Below are 13967 nucleotides of genomic sequence, written 5' to 3'. Positions count from 1 at the left end.
GAAACAAGAACCCCATCTTTAGCTGAGCTAAGGAAAAGTACTGCAACAATAGGACCCTTAATTTTTGAAGAACTGAGCTCTCCATCTTCCAGCTATAGAAGCAGAAAACACAAAGTTGGCAAAATCTTACTAAAGATAATTTAAAATTACAGTATAACTTTCAAATGAACAACACTGCACTTTAAGAAAGGCATTTAAAAGTGAGGGCTCCTGAAATTAGGCTTATCCAGGAATGCCTAGTGATGGGCAGAAGCTTCTAAAAAGATTCTAGTATTTTTATTATCTTTTTAAAAAGGCTTTTTGAAAGGCAAATAGAAAGCTTAAGCAATTAATTGATAAGAAAAATTGAATCTGCTAACTTTTTGGCTTAGTTTCTATTCTGCCCTGAAGGTGAAAAGAAAGTTGGCTGTAGTATTTACAAAAGGCAGGCCCTCAGGTAAAGAGGGCTTAATTATTTTTCAGAGCTATCCATGCTGAGTTCAGGCATAGAGAATGCTTTCCCTGCCCTATTCTTTAATGGGTTTCACCCTGAACTCTGTAATTTTAGCTAAGAAACAGACACTAAGTTTAAAAGTCCACCTATTGAACTAAGTTGGTCTCCAAAATACATCTTTCTGGCATTTAGCTAGTTATTTTAAAACCATTTTATATTTTAAAAAATACATCTATAAAGGAAATCCTAGATTTTAAGATTGACTCCTCTGTGCACTGGGAAGAGAGGGAGGACTGAGTCACTAGAAACTGTGAAAGGTAGATTAGATTTACATAACATGTGTTACCTATAAGGTGATTTTCCTGGCCATTTTAACTGGGCCCTTACCTACACTCTCCTTTGTTGATTTGAGCAAATGATGGTATAATGATTAGGCCTGAAGTCTCTGTGCTTTTGAGACACACATTTTCTCCTTTGTTTCACCTAAAAGGCATCCCTTTAGAAGTGTAAATGTAGGGTTACATAACTAACAATTACTTAGGACAATGAAATAGGTAATTGGGAAATGGATAGTCTGAATAGAGGAAAGAAAAATTATTTGTAAACTGGCCAATGCAAAACCTTCATGAAAGCTTTAAGATGTGCTTCTGTGTGTCTGTACATCTATGTGTCTATATATGTTATGTTCATGTGATATTTCTATGTGCTCTAAAATGATACTTGGTAGATAAAGCTAGTTTTAAAATTGTTGGTATAATAAAATAGGAATATCTCCAGAATTGTCAGTATTAAATATAATTCAAACATTTTTGCCTGGATCTACTGATCAGACAGGTTTATGCTGTCTCTAATACACGTTTTAAGGCAACAAAACTGCTGCTTCTATAATATTTTTGATACTTGCTTTATTTATCTGTAAGCTAAGGCTATAAGGGCTGGCTGTTGGGCTCCCCTGAAGGTTTGCACATATCTTACTGTGAGCTTACATAAGTATTTGGTTTTGAGCCTCTGGATCCTGGGGCCTGGTCAAGTGGCTATTGTGGGCTTGGGGACACATCCTGTGTTCTCAATGCCTGGGCCACCAGCTCCAGTGCAGAGCCAGGCCCAATATGGCCCAGCTTTGCTTCTTGGTTATACTAGGAAGAGTCAGATCCTCCAGGCATTCTCTTTACAGCTCCATCCAGTGTTCTGACCTCTACACCTGCTGTGTAAATTCAGGATTCAGAAGGTTCCTGCCTTTCGTAGCTGTCCTGGGTGCCATGTGGTATTTGAGACTCAGTATGACTGTAGAAGACATTAGGTAGTGTACCTGTGTCATAGTTTGAAGATGCTTTTCAGTAATTTAAAAATCTTGAAGACACATTATGTTAAATTAAGTAACAGATAATCATAAAATGTTTGAGTCATTTCTAAGTTATTATAAAATACTAAAACATTAATTATTAAACATAAGCTTAAGTTTCTATACTTCATCTTATTTTACATCGTATAGAAAAGCTAAATATATTTAGATCTGTTAGTAAATTTAAAAAATTGAGGAAACATATCTCTTTTATTTTATTTTTTGAAATGAGAGTCTTGTGTTGCCCAAGCTGGTGTTGAGTTTCTGGCCTCAAGTGATCCTGCTGCCTTGGCTTCCCAAAGTGCTGGGATTACAGATATGAACCACCATGCCCAGCTGGGAACATATCTTTCTAAAAAATTATGAAATGGTTTTTATCTATAAATACTGATATAAAACAGTTCAGATTCCTTCCTAGGTTTTTCACTGGAAATTAGGGTTACTAAGGGTTGAAATTGTAGTTAATTTTAATTGTAATAGTTAATTGTAGTTAAAAGTACGAGATAAAAAAGAAACAATTCGGTATACGGAGCGTATTAAGTGAGATACGGACAGAAAGAGGGACACAACAGAGGCAGGTAAGAACTGCTGCCCTGCTGTAGCCATGACTGTGGTGAACTTACCCACCAGAATAATATGAAAAAGCAGAGTGACTTGGTTAAGGGGAAAGCACCAAGATGATGGGCTTTCTGTTGCCTCCTGCAAGCAGAGGGACTTGGAGACCATTCAGCAGAGGCAGGAAAAGGCAAATGAGGAGGAGGAGAACCCAGGCCGGGCACGGTGGCTCATGCCTGTAATCCCAGCACTTTGGGAGGGCGAGGCAAGTGGATTACCTGAGGTCAGGAGTTCAAGACCAGCCTGGCCAACATGGCAAAACCTCATCTCTACTAAAAATACAAAAAAAAATTAGCCAGGTATGGTGGCACATGCCTGTAATCCCAGCTACTTGGGAGGCTGAGGCAGGGGAATCACTGGAACCCAGGAGGCGGAGGTTGCAGTGAGCTGACATCATGCCACTGCATTCCAGCCTGGGGAACAGAGCGAGATTCCATCTCAAAAATAAAAATAAAAAAGGAGAAGGAGGACCCAGGTAGATTTGTGGCTTTGTGTCCAGCCCTCTTGCCCCTTGCCAGTGTGCCTGAAGCCAGTCCAACTGTACTCGCATTTCCTCCTGTAGTGCTCACAGGTACCAGCACCGATGGCATTCCCTTTGCCCTGAGCCTGCAGGGCATCTCTTTTGTGCTTCCTTCCCCTCAGGTAGCCTCTCTCCCCCTGGGCCACTCCTCAGGGTCAAGTGGTTTTCCCTTCCCAGTGTTTTTTATTCCTGTGGGGCTCACTCCAAAGTATGAAAAGTCACATTGTAATTCAAATAAATAAATAAAGTGAGATGGGTGTTTTTTGGTGAAGAACGTTATAAAAAAGACATGAGGATGAGTATGTTGTCAAACAAAAAGTAATTTTGTCTCTTTTTCAGGTTATGTAAAAGTTGTTTCAAAATGAAGGAAAATATGCTATAGATAAAACTAAATGAATATAAATGTTGGGGAAAGAAGATAAAAAGAATTATACAAGAGATTATAATCTTATAAGATTCTAAGATATTATGTAAGAGGTTAAAAGAGATTATTTTATAAAATATAAGGTATCCATTGTATGGAAATCTTATTTTTGTGTTCAAAAGCTGGCTGAGATTAGATGTATTTGTTTATGAGTGTTTTTTTGTTTTTGTTTTTTTTAAGAGATGGGATCTTGCTCTGTCACCCAGGCTGGAATGCAGTGGTGTAACCTTAGCTCACTGCTGCCTCCAACTCCTGGGCTTGAGGGATTTTCCTGTTGCAACCTCCTGAGTACCTAGAACTACAGGTGTATGCCACCACTCCTGGCTAATTTATTTTAATTATTTTTTTATTATTATTATTTTTGTAGACATAGGGTCTTGCTACGTTACCCAGATTGGTCTCAAACTCTTGGCCTCAAGTGATCCTCCTGCCTCAGCCTCCCAAAGTGCTGGGATTACAAGTGTGAGACACCATACCCACCCTGTTTATAAAACTTTCTTAAAATTAATTTTAGTATTGACAATACACTAATACAAAAGTAAAATTTGATTTTCTTCTTTGAAGGAGTTTGTGAAGTATTAATATGCGAGAAAGCAAAAGAAATATTCTTCACCCTTTAAGTAAACTGCAAAAAAAAAAAAAAAAAAAACAGGGAAGAGAAGGAGAGACAGATTGTGTTTCATGCTGTCTTTCTTAGGTCTTTTGATTATTTGGAAAACTGACCCTCCTCTCCATCAAAGAATAAACGTTTTTGCTTTTTAAAACCTTTTAATGGCCAGGTGTGGTGGCTCACACCTGTAATCTCAGCACTTTGGAAGGCCGAGGTGGGCAGATCACGAGGTCAGGAGATAGAGACCATCCTGGCCAACATGGTGAAACCCCGTCTCTACTAAAAATACAAAAAAATTAGCTGGGCGTGGTGTCACGTGCCTGTAGTCCCAGCAACTCAGGAGGCTGAGGCAGGAGAATTGCTTGAACCTGAGAGGCGGAGGTTGCAGTGAGCTGAGATTGCACCACTGCACTCCAGCCTGGGTGACAGAGTTTGTCTCAAATAAAATAAAATTCTGATATATTGTCAGTCATAATTGTGCTTATTATGTTAAATTATTGTAAGCCACACAAATAAGCAAATTTTCTTGTCAATTGCATCTTTAACCATGACCATTTTAAGTCTTGTCCACAGTTAATTGCTTAATGCTTATGCATTTTCTGAAAGCTCTTTACAAGCAAGTAAAATTCTAAAGTATTATATCTTTAAGCAGGTCGGCTCCTGGAAAGGATGGAAAGGACGCTGACAAAAACTCTTAAATACAGATTTCTGATTACTTTAGGATCATTTGGACAAAGAAAGAATTCCCAGAACTCTAATGAAAAGATTGACTCGTTTATAAAACTGCTAACTCAAGCAAGATATTAATTAAATGCCAAAGAAATACTTTGCCAGATTTTCATGTTGAAGCAGCCAGTACCAAAATTATTAAGATATGCAATTTGAATGAGCTCCACAGTCCAAGGCAAATTACCTATGATAACCCATTTAATAAGCAATGCTATGTACCTGAATTGAAGAAACAAAGTTGGTATTTAATAAGAGGATATAAATCCAATGTTAAGCATGGATTAAGTGCAAATCGTTCTTTGCTCAATTAAACCCTGTTAAATTTGTCTAGTTTCTCTTTTAACACTAATAAGTAGCCAAGCCAGGATTTCAACCTGGTGGTCTGGTACCTAAAACCCACTCTCTTAACCACTATACCATAGTGTCCCTGAGTTATTAGGAGCACCTGTTAAATACACAGGCTGTTAAGAGTCCAGTGGTGATTATGTCACCTTCTTGCACTTATTTAAGTTCTTGCCCCTTTCTGAGTGTCCCTGTCTTCATCTGCAATGCAAAGGAGATGAACTAGATTTTTAGGGACCCCCCAGTCCTCCTGTGTGTGCTGTATCTTCACAAGTGGACTAAAACAAAAACTAAACATTTTATGATGCAAGCTTTTATTGTCTGTTAGGAAGAACTTAATGGAGGCTTTCAAAGGTTATTGAGGACCCAACGTCCTGGGCCAAAAAGCTGTAAACTAGAATACAATATTCATTTCAAGTCATTCATCCTAGGAATGTATGCTGAGCACCAACTGGTGCTAGATTCGGTGTTATCCACTGGATATCACAGTGCATAGGAGCCACACAGGACCTTCCTCATGGAGCAAATAGCCTGGGGGTAAGAGTCAGGCTAAGGGTGGGACCCACCAAACAGACTGAGGAATTACACGGAGATGAATGTGATGCTTGGGATGCCATGAGCAAGCATAGCGACAGGATCTGGCCTTATGAGAAGGATCAAAAGGACATGATTTTTATTTTGGGATCATGGCCGGCTCTGAGAGTTTGTTCTCTAGGACTGCTGAGGGCTCTGCATGAGAGACACAATGTTTTAGGCTACACTGTCTTTTCTTGCCATTATATGTTTGCCCAGCCTACTCTCAATGCCCGAGTAGCAATGAGAATAGGGCAGATGACCTCAGGGTGATATTTGGATCCCTGCTTCTCATTTCATCAACACTGCAAAACCCACATGACAACCAGGAACACAACAGAAGGACTGCAAGTGCTTCCCCCACAGAGCGGCCATGACCAGGCGGCTTTCCACTCAAAAAGGGACCAAAAGAGGAGTGGGCAGGGCTGACCAGGTGGGCCTGCAATAGGGAAGCAGCAGACAGGAAGATGCTACAAATTGGAGCACTCCAGCATGAGCTGCCTGGAGTTGGTTCTAATGTGGCCTGACTGCCCCATCAAAAGATGGTGAGGGGAGTTGATGAAATGTAAATGCCTTCCATTTGTTCCACTCAGGGTGCTATTAGGAGCACACGGAAAGAATTTTGGTGTCAGATTTTTATCCAGAAAGCCTCACTTGGATAACGGGATATTTTGCTTACATAACTTGCTTCTGATAGGACTTCCCTCATATTTTTTTAAGCTCTCCTACTTCAAGCCTCACTCACAAAAGCAAGCTTGTCCAACCCATGGCCCACAGGCCACACATGCAGCCCAACACAAATTTGTAAACTCTTAAAATATTATGAGATGTTTTTGTGATTTTTTTGTTGTTGTTGTTTTTAGCTCATCAGCTATGAGTAGTGTTAGTGCTTTTTTTGTGTGTGGACCAAGACAACTCTTATTCCAATGTGGTCCAGGGAAGCCAAACAATTGGACACTCCTGCACAAAAGCAAAGCTTTAGTTTCTTTTTTCTTCATCCTGTCTTTCATTTTCACAACAATGGCAGCAACTCCATGTTAAGCTCCTACTGGGTGGAGATGACTCCCAACTCTCGGTACTTCTCAACAACCCTTTGACATCAGTCATCCTTCTCCCCTCGTAGCTGACGCTGCAAAGATTCAGTGACCCAACTGTCATGCATCTGGGTAGGGGTCAACTGAGCAAGGATCTTCCTGAAGCCATAGGCGCCTACCAGCCCCCAAATATGCTGTTTCCCACCCCCATCATAAGTGCTACAGAAACTTGAAGACACTAGAATCTTTATGGTTCTCCTGAGCTGTTTCAATTTATAGTTCCTGGCCAGGCGTGGTAGCTCATGCCTGTAATCCCAGCACTTTGGGAGGCCAAGGCAGGTGATCACCTGCGCCCAGGTGTTTGAGACAGCCTAGGCAACATGGCGAAACATTTCCTAGCTGGGCTTGGTGGCGGCGCATGCCTGTAATTCCAGCTACTCGGAGGCTGAGGCAAGAGAATCACTTGAGCCCAGGAGGCAGAGGTTGCAGTGAGCCGAGATGGCGCCACTGCACTCCAGCCTGGGTGACACAGCGAGAGTTGGTCTCAAAAAAAAAAAAAGTATAGTTCCTATGTTTAGTCACTCACTACTGATGTTGTTTTTTGTTTTCGTTTGTTTTGAGACCGAGTCTCACTCTGTTGCCCAGGCTGGAGTGCAGTGGCATGATCTTGGCTCACTGCAACCTCCCCCTCCCAGGTTCAAGTGATTCTCCTGCCTCAGGCTCCCAAGTAGCTGGGATTACAGGTGCCCGCCACCATGCCCGGCTACTTTTTGTATTTTTAGTAGAAACAGGGTTTTGCCATGTTGGCCAGGCTGGTCTCAAACTCCTGACCTCAAGTGATCCGCCCACCTCGGCCTCCCAAAGTGCTGGGATTACAGGTGTGAGCCACTGCGCCCAGCCTACAAATGTTTTAACATTGGTTTGAGGACACTTTTAAGTTGTCTTACAGCTTCTCTAAAACATTTTGAATTTTCCCCCAAAAAAGTAATTTTTCTAAGTTTAACTTGGGGCCAGAGTTTAGTTGTTGCTGTTATTTAATATATAGTGGGCTTTTTAACTGATTATCTTGTTGTTTTATTTAGTATCACGAAGAACTTGCTACATCTACTTCAAGGGAATAAAATTATACCAGAATAGATTTATGGAAAATGAAAACAGGAACTGGCAAAGTCAATGCTATTTCACAACTATTTGCTAAAAGAGTTTGCAACACTCGGATTTAGTTGCTTTTTTTATGTGTTTTTTTTCTTTTTTCTTTTTTTTGTTCTGCTTCAGATGAATGGTTAGCCTGAAATTAAAACATTTTGAATTTGCTAGAATGCTACATGCCCAACCCAGAGGAGGAGGAGAACTCTAAAAACATTCAAGTATTCGAAAGCTGCATCTTGCATGAGGCCTGCCCTGCTCCCATTTCTCCTGAATTGGGAAGCTGATTTCTCTGCAACATTCAACGAGCTTGCATTGCCTCTTTAGAGAACAGAAAGAACAATATCTCCTTTCAAAGAGAAGCCACCCTTGCTATCGTATACGGGCTAACCTCTGCTTGTTAATCTATGAACAAACGCTGGTGAACCTCTGGGCAAGCTGAAACATCTCTGAACTTCAGTATCCTCATTTCTTTGACATTTCAGTGTCAAAGAGTTTTAAACTCTGCAGAGCCCAGTGAATGTGAGTAATTGTTGCAACTGTCAACACAATTATAATGGAGAATATAACTTAATGTACAGGCATAACTCTAAATGCACCTCCCATGTTTAAATAAAATATTTTCAACAAAAGTAATTCTAATCCTGTCCTGGCAAACACATCATCTATGGTAAGAGTTCATTTTTATGTGTGAATTCAGGAATTTGTGATGACTCAGTCAAGGGCTTGGCTTAAACTGGCCTTTGGTACTGAAGAAAAATAAACTCTCTTTGTCATTCCTTCATTCATTCAACAAACCTACAGTGCCTTTCACAAAGAAGTTTAAGCAAAGCTTTCAGATAAGAAAGGGCTTAAGCATTTTAGAAGCACCATTTATGCAGGCTTTTCACATGATTATTCAGAATAGCTGGGAAACTGCAAACCGTTGAGAGCATAGAAAGGTACATGTTCACTTTATAAATAATTTTGATTCCTTCATTAAAGCGAGTTCCAGTGATTATCCTCATTCACCTTTCTTTCTTTTTTTAATAGAGATGGGGTCTCGCTATGTTGCCCAGGCTGATCTTGTCTTTAACTCTTGGGCTCAAGTGAGCCTCCCACCTCAGCTTCCCAAAGGGCTAGGATTACAGGTGTGAGCCACCGTACCTGGCGTCATTCACCTTTTAATCCTTTTAGGTCTGCATGAAGAGTTTAAAATTGTACAGCACATTTTTAAGTTACATACAATAGTCACCTGTAACTTATCTATCTTATTGTAGACTTTCTCCAATTCTTTGAAAGTAGTAACACTTTACAATAAATGGAGGTGCAGTAGAGGGCAGGACATCAAAGACACACACAAGCCATTTGGGGTGAAGGTGCCCGAAGGCAACCGATTCTCCCCCTTAGCAATGGCCTGTGATTTCTGGAGGGTCTCCCTTTGTTTTCCTGTGGATTAAATCTTAAAAGATTAGGTTCCCTACCAGCCTCCCCCAGCTTATTCAGCCAGTAACCTGTGCAGTCTATAACTCTTAAGAGGTTATTTGGGGGCCAGGCACGGTGGCTCACGCCTGTAATCCCAACACTTTGGGAGGCTGAGGCGGGTGGATCACTAGGTCAGGAGATCAAGACCATCCTGGCCAACATGGTGAAACCCCGTCTCTGCTAAAAAAAAAAGTACAAAAAATCAGCCAAGCGGGGTAGCGCACGCCTGTAGTCCCAGCTACTTGGGAGGCTGAGGCACGGGAATCACTTGAACGCAGGAGAGGTTGCGCCACTGCACTCCAGCCTGGCGACAGAGCAAGACTCCATCTTAAAAAAAAAAAGAAGATACTTGGTACTTTTCTTGAACCACATGAAGCTTTATCTTCTCAACCAGGCCTCTCCCCATCCTTGTCTGCCTCCTGGGGTAAGGAATGGGATACACTGGGTGGTGCTTCCCAGCAAGCAGGTGCTGACATATCCTGCTCTTCAGGTGGCCACCTCAGAGGTCAGGAGGAGCCTCCTCCTTGTAAGGACATCGAGAATTACCAAGCACAGAGAAGTGAGGTAACCAGCGCAAAGGGAATGCAATTTTCTAGATTTCTAGGTTTCAGCTGGGAAACAACAAGGTGCAAGAGAAAACGAGCATACACTCTTTGGGATTATATAGCAGGGTGCTTTATACTGAGCATGTCATTTCACAGCTCAAGCCTCTTAACCTCTGTAAGTCTCAGTTTCTACATCTGTAAAATGGGGATGGTAGTCATTCCTACAAGTTTATTGGGAAAACTAAATGAAGTAAACACTGTCTGTAAAGTAACAAGCACTGTATCTGTACAGAATAGTGGGCCTATGAATCATGGGTAACACCATAGCCCGTTGTAGTCTCAGTCGTAAATACCGATGTAGGCATGAGCCACTAGTGTCTCCCAAAGCAGTGGGGAGAATAGGACATGAGCCCACTGTCCAGTGAGCCTCTTATTGTTGCCTTTTTCTGGTACCTCTCTGCCTCTCTTCCCAACTCTGAAGCTCGTTCTAGGCATCATCTGCCTCCCACACAAAGAATCTTCTCCACGTCTTCATTCTGCCTTTTTCTGCAAGTCCTTGTCCAAAAGTTACCAAAGACACCCAACCTTACCTTCAGTGAGCCCCACTCACAACTCCCCGTGGGTGCCCTAGCTCAAGCCCCCTTCATCTCTCTCCTGTGCTGCAATACTGCCTCTTCTCTGATCTCATTGCCTTTACCCCTTCTCTTATCCCAAACTCTTCATCTCTACAATACACAGAGTTTATCAAGCCTCTCATTTATAATTTCTGAAATGGAGTACACATACCATGTGGGGTGGTCAACCTGATCCATTGAATACAGAAAGACAACCTTACGTTATCATCTCCATTGTGTTGTGTTGTATTGTATTGTATTGCATTGTATTGTATCGTATTTTTTTGTTTGTTTGTTTTTGTAGAGATGGGGTCCCACTGTGTTGCCCAGGCTGGTCTCAAGCAACACTCTTGGGCTCAAGCAAGCCTCCAGCCTCAGCATCCCAAAGTGCTGGGATTACGGTCATGATCAACCACACCCAGCCTCACCTCCATTTTAAAGACGGGGAAACTGAAACTGGGCAAAGTAGTCCCAGCTACTTACGAAGCTAAGGCAGAAGGATTGCTTGAGCCCAGAAGTTTGAGGCTATAGTTTTCCATGATTGCACCTGTGGATAGCCACTGAACTCCAGCCTGGGCAACATAATGAGACTCCAATCTCTTTAAAAAAAAAAAAAGATGGAGAAACTGAGGCATGGCTGTGTTAAGTAATTTGCCTGTGGTCACACAGCTGTTAAATGTCTGAGTTTGTGCTATTAGAGTTATTCTGGTATCACAATACCACAATACGTATGCATAACTTATTAACAAATATGCACAAATGGGGATGAGGTGCTCCAAATATATATTTTGTTAGAGTTGTGTGATTTTAAAAGTTTGGATTAAATTTAAATTCCTTATCTTGGCTGAGCATAGTGGCTCATGCCTGTAAATCCAACACTCTGGGAGGCTAAGGCAGGAGGATCACTTGAGTTCACGAGTTCAAGACCAGTCTGGGTAACTTGGGAAGACCTTGTCTCTACAAAAAATCAACAAGTTACCTGGGCATGGAGGTGCATGCCTGTAGTCCCAGCTACTTGGGAGGCTAAGGTTGGGAGATCGCTTGAGCCCAGGAGATGGAGGCTGCAATGAGTGGTGATCACACCAGTGCACTTCAGGCTGGGCAAAAGAGCAAGACCCTGCCTCAAAAAAATAAAAAAATAATAAATAATAAAAATCTTTATCCTGGTCTTCCTGGGTTATTAATATGTTCTGACTACTGCCTACCTCTCACTCTTCTAGCAACTTTCCTCCCCTTACAGAAGCTTCATGCCTCCAGGCCTTTCCTGGTGCTGTTATCTCTACCCAGATGCCCTTCCCTCAGGTGAGCTCAAGTGAGATTTGAACTGAAAGGGGAATTTTGTGCTTTAACGGGAAACTCTATATTGTCTAGAGAACACCTTCTAAGTTACCTGATTCTGATTCCAAGGGACCTATTTTACAACTCTGGAAATTGTAGATAACTGATAGAGATGCAAAATAATTCTTGTTTACGGACATGTAAATTCTGTTTTATCCACAAAGGTTTCCATTGATTCTTCTTCCACTGTAAAGGAAACTAATTTTGTTTTCATTTGCATATTCATTTCAATATTCCTCATGTGCTAGCTCTTCAGATTCTCCTTTGAACTTGTTATAATATCTGCCTCATTCTCTAATTAATAAGCTAAATAAAATATTTAACACGTGTTTAATTTCTACCTGTGTGAAAATCATGATGTTAGGCCAAGAATTGTAGCTCACACCTGTAATCCCAGCACTTTGGGAGGCCGAGGTGAGAGGATTGCTTGAGGCCAGGAGTTTGAGATCAGTCTGGGCAACATAGTGAGTCCCCATCTGTATTTTTAAATAAAAAGAAGAAGAAAAAAGAAAGTCACGATGTTCTCCTTGTTTGGAAATAATTCTTTAACAGACTGAGGTCTGACCCAGAGCCCATGATCTCTGCTCTCCTCCCCTTCATGCAGGAAACCTTCGGTGAAAACCCACATAGTGTCGGACCCTGTGTTGGGTGATAGGGATGTTTGATGAGTCAGGCATGGTTTCTGCTACCAGACAACTCCCACACAGGAGGCATATGGGGAGGCATAATGACACAGACTGTTTGCCTGGATAAAGGGAGACAGAAGCTGCGAGCAAAGTGAGAAGTCCCCATCCCCAGTTGGGAACACAGAAGGAGTTTCCTGAGAATCAAGGTAATAATTAATATAATGAGTTAATCGCATTACAACAAATTCTAAAACTCTATTCAAAACTATTGGCCGAAATACAATTTTATGTTGAATATTACTTGAATTAAGTGAACTAAACCTTGGCAACATCTGGTTTCTTATGAGATATGTTAGTAATAATACTTGACCTGCACAGTATTTAAAATAATGCTGTATCCTATTCCAAAGAACATACTTCAGGGTTTCCAAATCCCATGGGCAGAACTGATTAGTTGCAGTTATTTAAACAATGTCAATCATCAAACAGCCATCCTCATGAAAAGGAAAATGCATGCATATATAACAATGGATCCAGAAGGCTTTTCTGGACACCAGGCAAAAGGAATGACAGCATATATTTGTCTCTCCGCCAAGAAAACTCATTTTATTCATCTTTGTATTTCTTGCCCAATTCATTTGTTCATTCATTCATCCATCCATTCATTAATTCTAAAGTCTGCACCACTGGGGTCTATAGAAACTTGAGGGGATTTAATGATGAAAGAAAGGTATAATTCTTGTCCTCAAAAGGTTTACAGTCTTCTCACAGGGATGGGGTCAGGGCCCAAATATAAATACCCAGAATGCAATTCAATCGTGTTATAAATAGGTTAAATTCAAAGTGCTATGGGAATAAAGATAATAACTTATGAGACAGGAGTGGCCCATGATGAGGCAGATAAATTGTTTCTACCCAGGGGAAGACACAAGACTAGGCTAAGCTTGAAAAATCTGAAACGACAGGTCACTCCTACTTTTAGGAGTATATATGTCATTAAAAGGATAATTGTTATTAAAGACTGTCATTAAAATATAATTTTTGAAGGGTTAGAAACATGACTTTTCTAAAAAGAAAAAAAAACAGAAGGCAGGCAGGACACACAGTGGCTCACTCCTGTAATTTCAGCACTTTGGGAAGCTAAGCCTGGTGGATCCCTTAACTCCAAGAATTCAAGACCAGCTGGGGTAACATAGCGAAACCCCATCTCTGCTTTAAGAAGCAAAACAAAACAAAACATGACTTTTCTATTTATATTAAAAACACACACACACACACAAACAAGTATCAAAGATTTTAATCAACTCTTCAATTAATAAGACATTAAAACCAGTTCAAATGAGAATTTAAGGAGCTAGGTATATGTGGGCAATGTAATTGTATTAGTCTGTTCTCACGCTGCTAATACATACCCGAGACTAGGTAATTTATAAAGGAAAGAGGTTTAAATGACTCACAGTTCAGCATAGTTCCAGAGGCCTCACCATCATGGCAGACTGCAAAGGAAGAGCAAAGGCACGACTTATATGGCAGCAGGCAAGAGAGCATGTGCAGGGAACTGCCCTTTTTAAAAACCATTGATTCACTATCATGAGAACAGTATGGGAAAAAC

Source organism: Gorilla gorilla, chromosome 13, assembly GCF_029281585.2.
Source record: "Gorilla gorilla gorilla isolate KB3781 chromosome 13, NHGRI_mGorGor1-v2.1_pri, whole genome shotgun sequence".
NCBI lineage: Eukaryota > Metazoa > Chordata > Mammalia > Primates > Hominidae > Gorilla > Gorilla gorilla.
The sequence above is the reverse complement of the archived record's forward strand: the minus strand, read 5'-3'. Positions refer to the sequence as shown.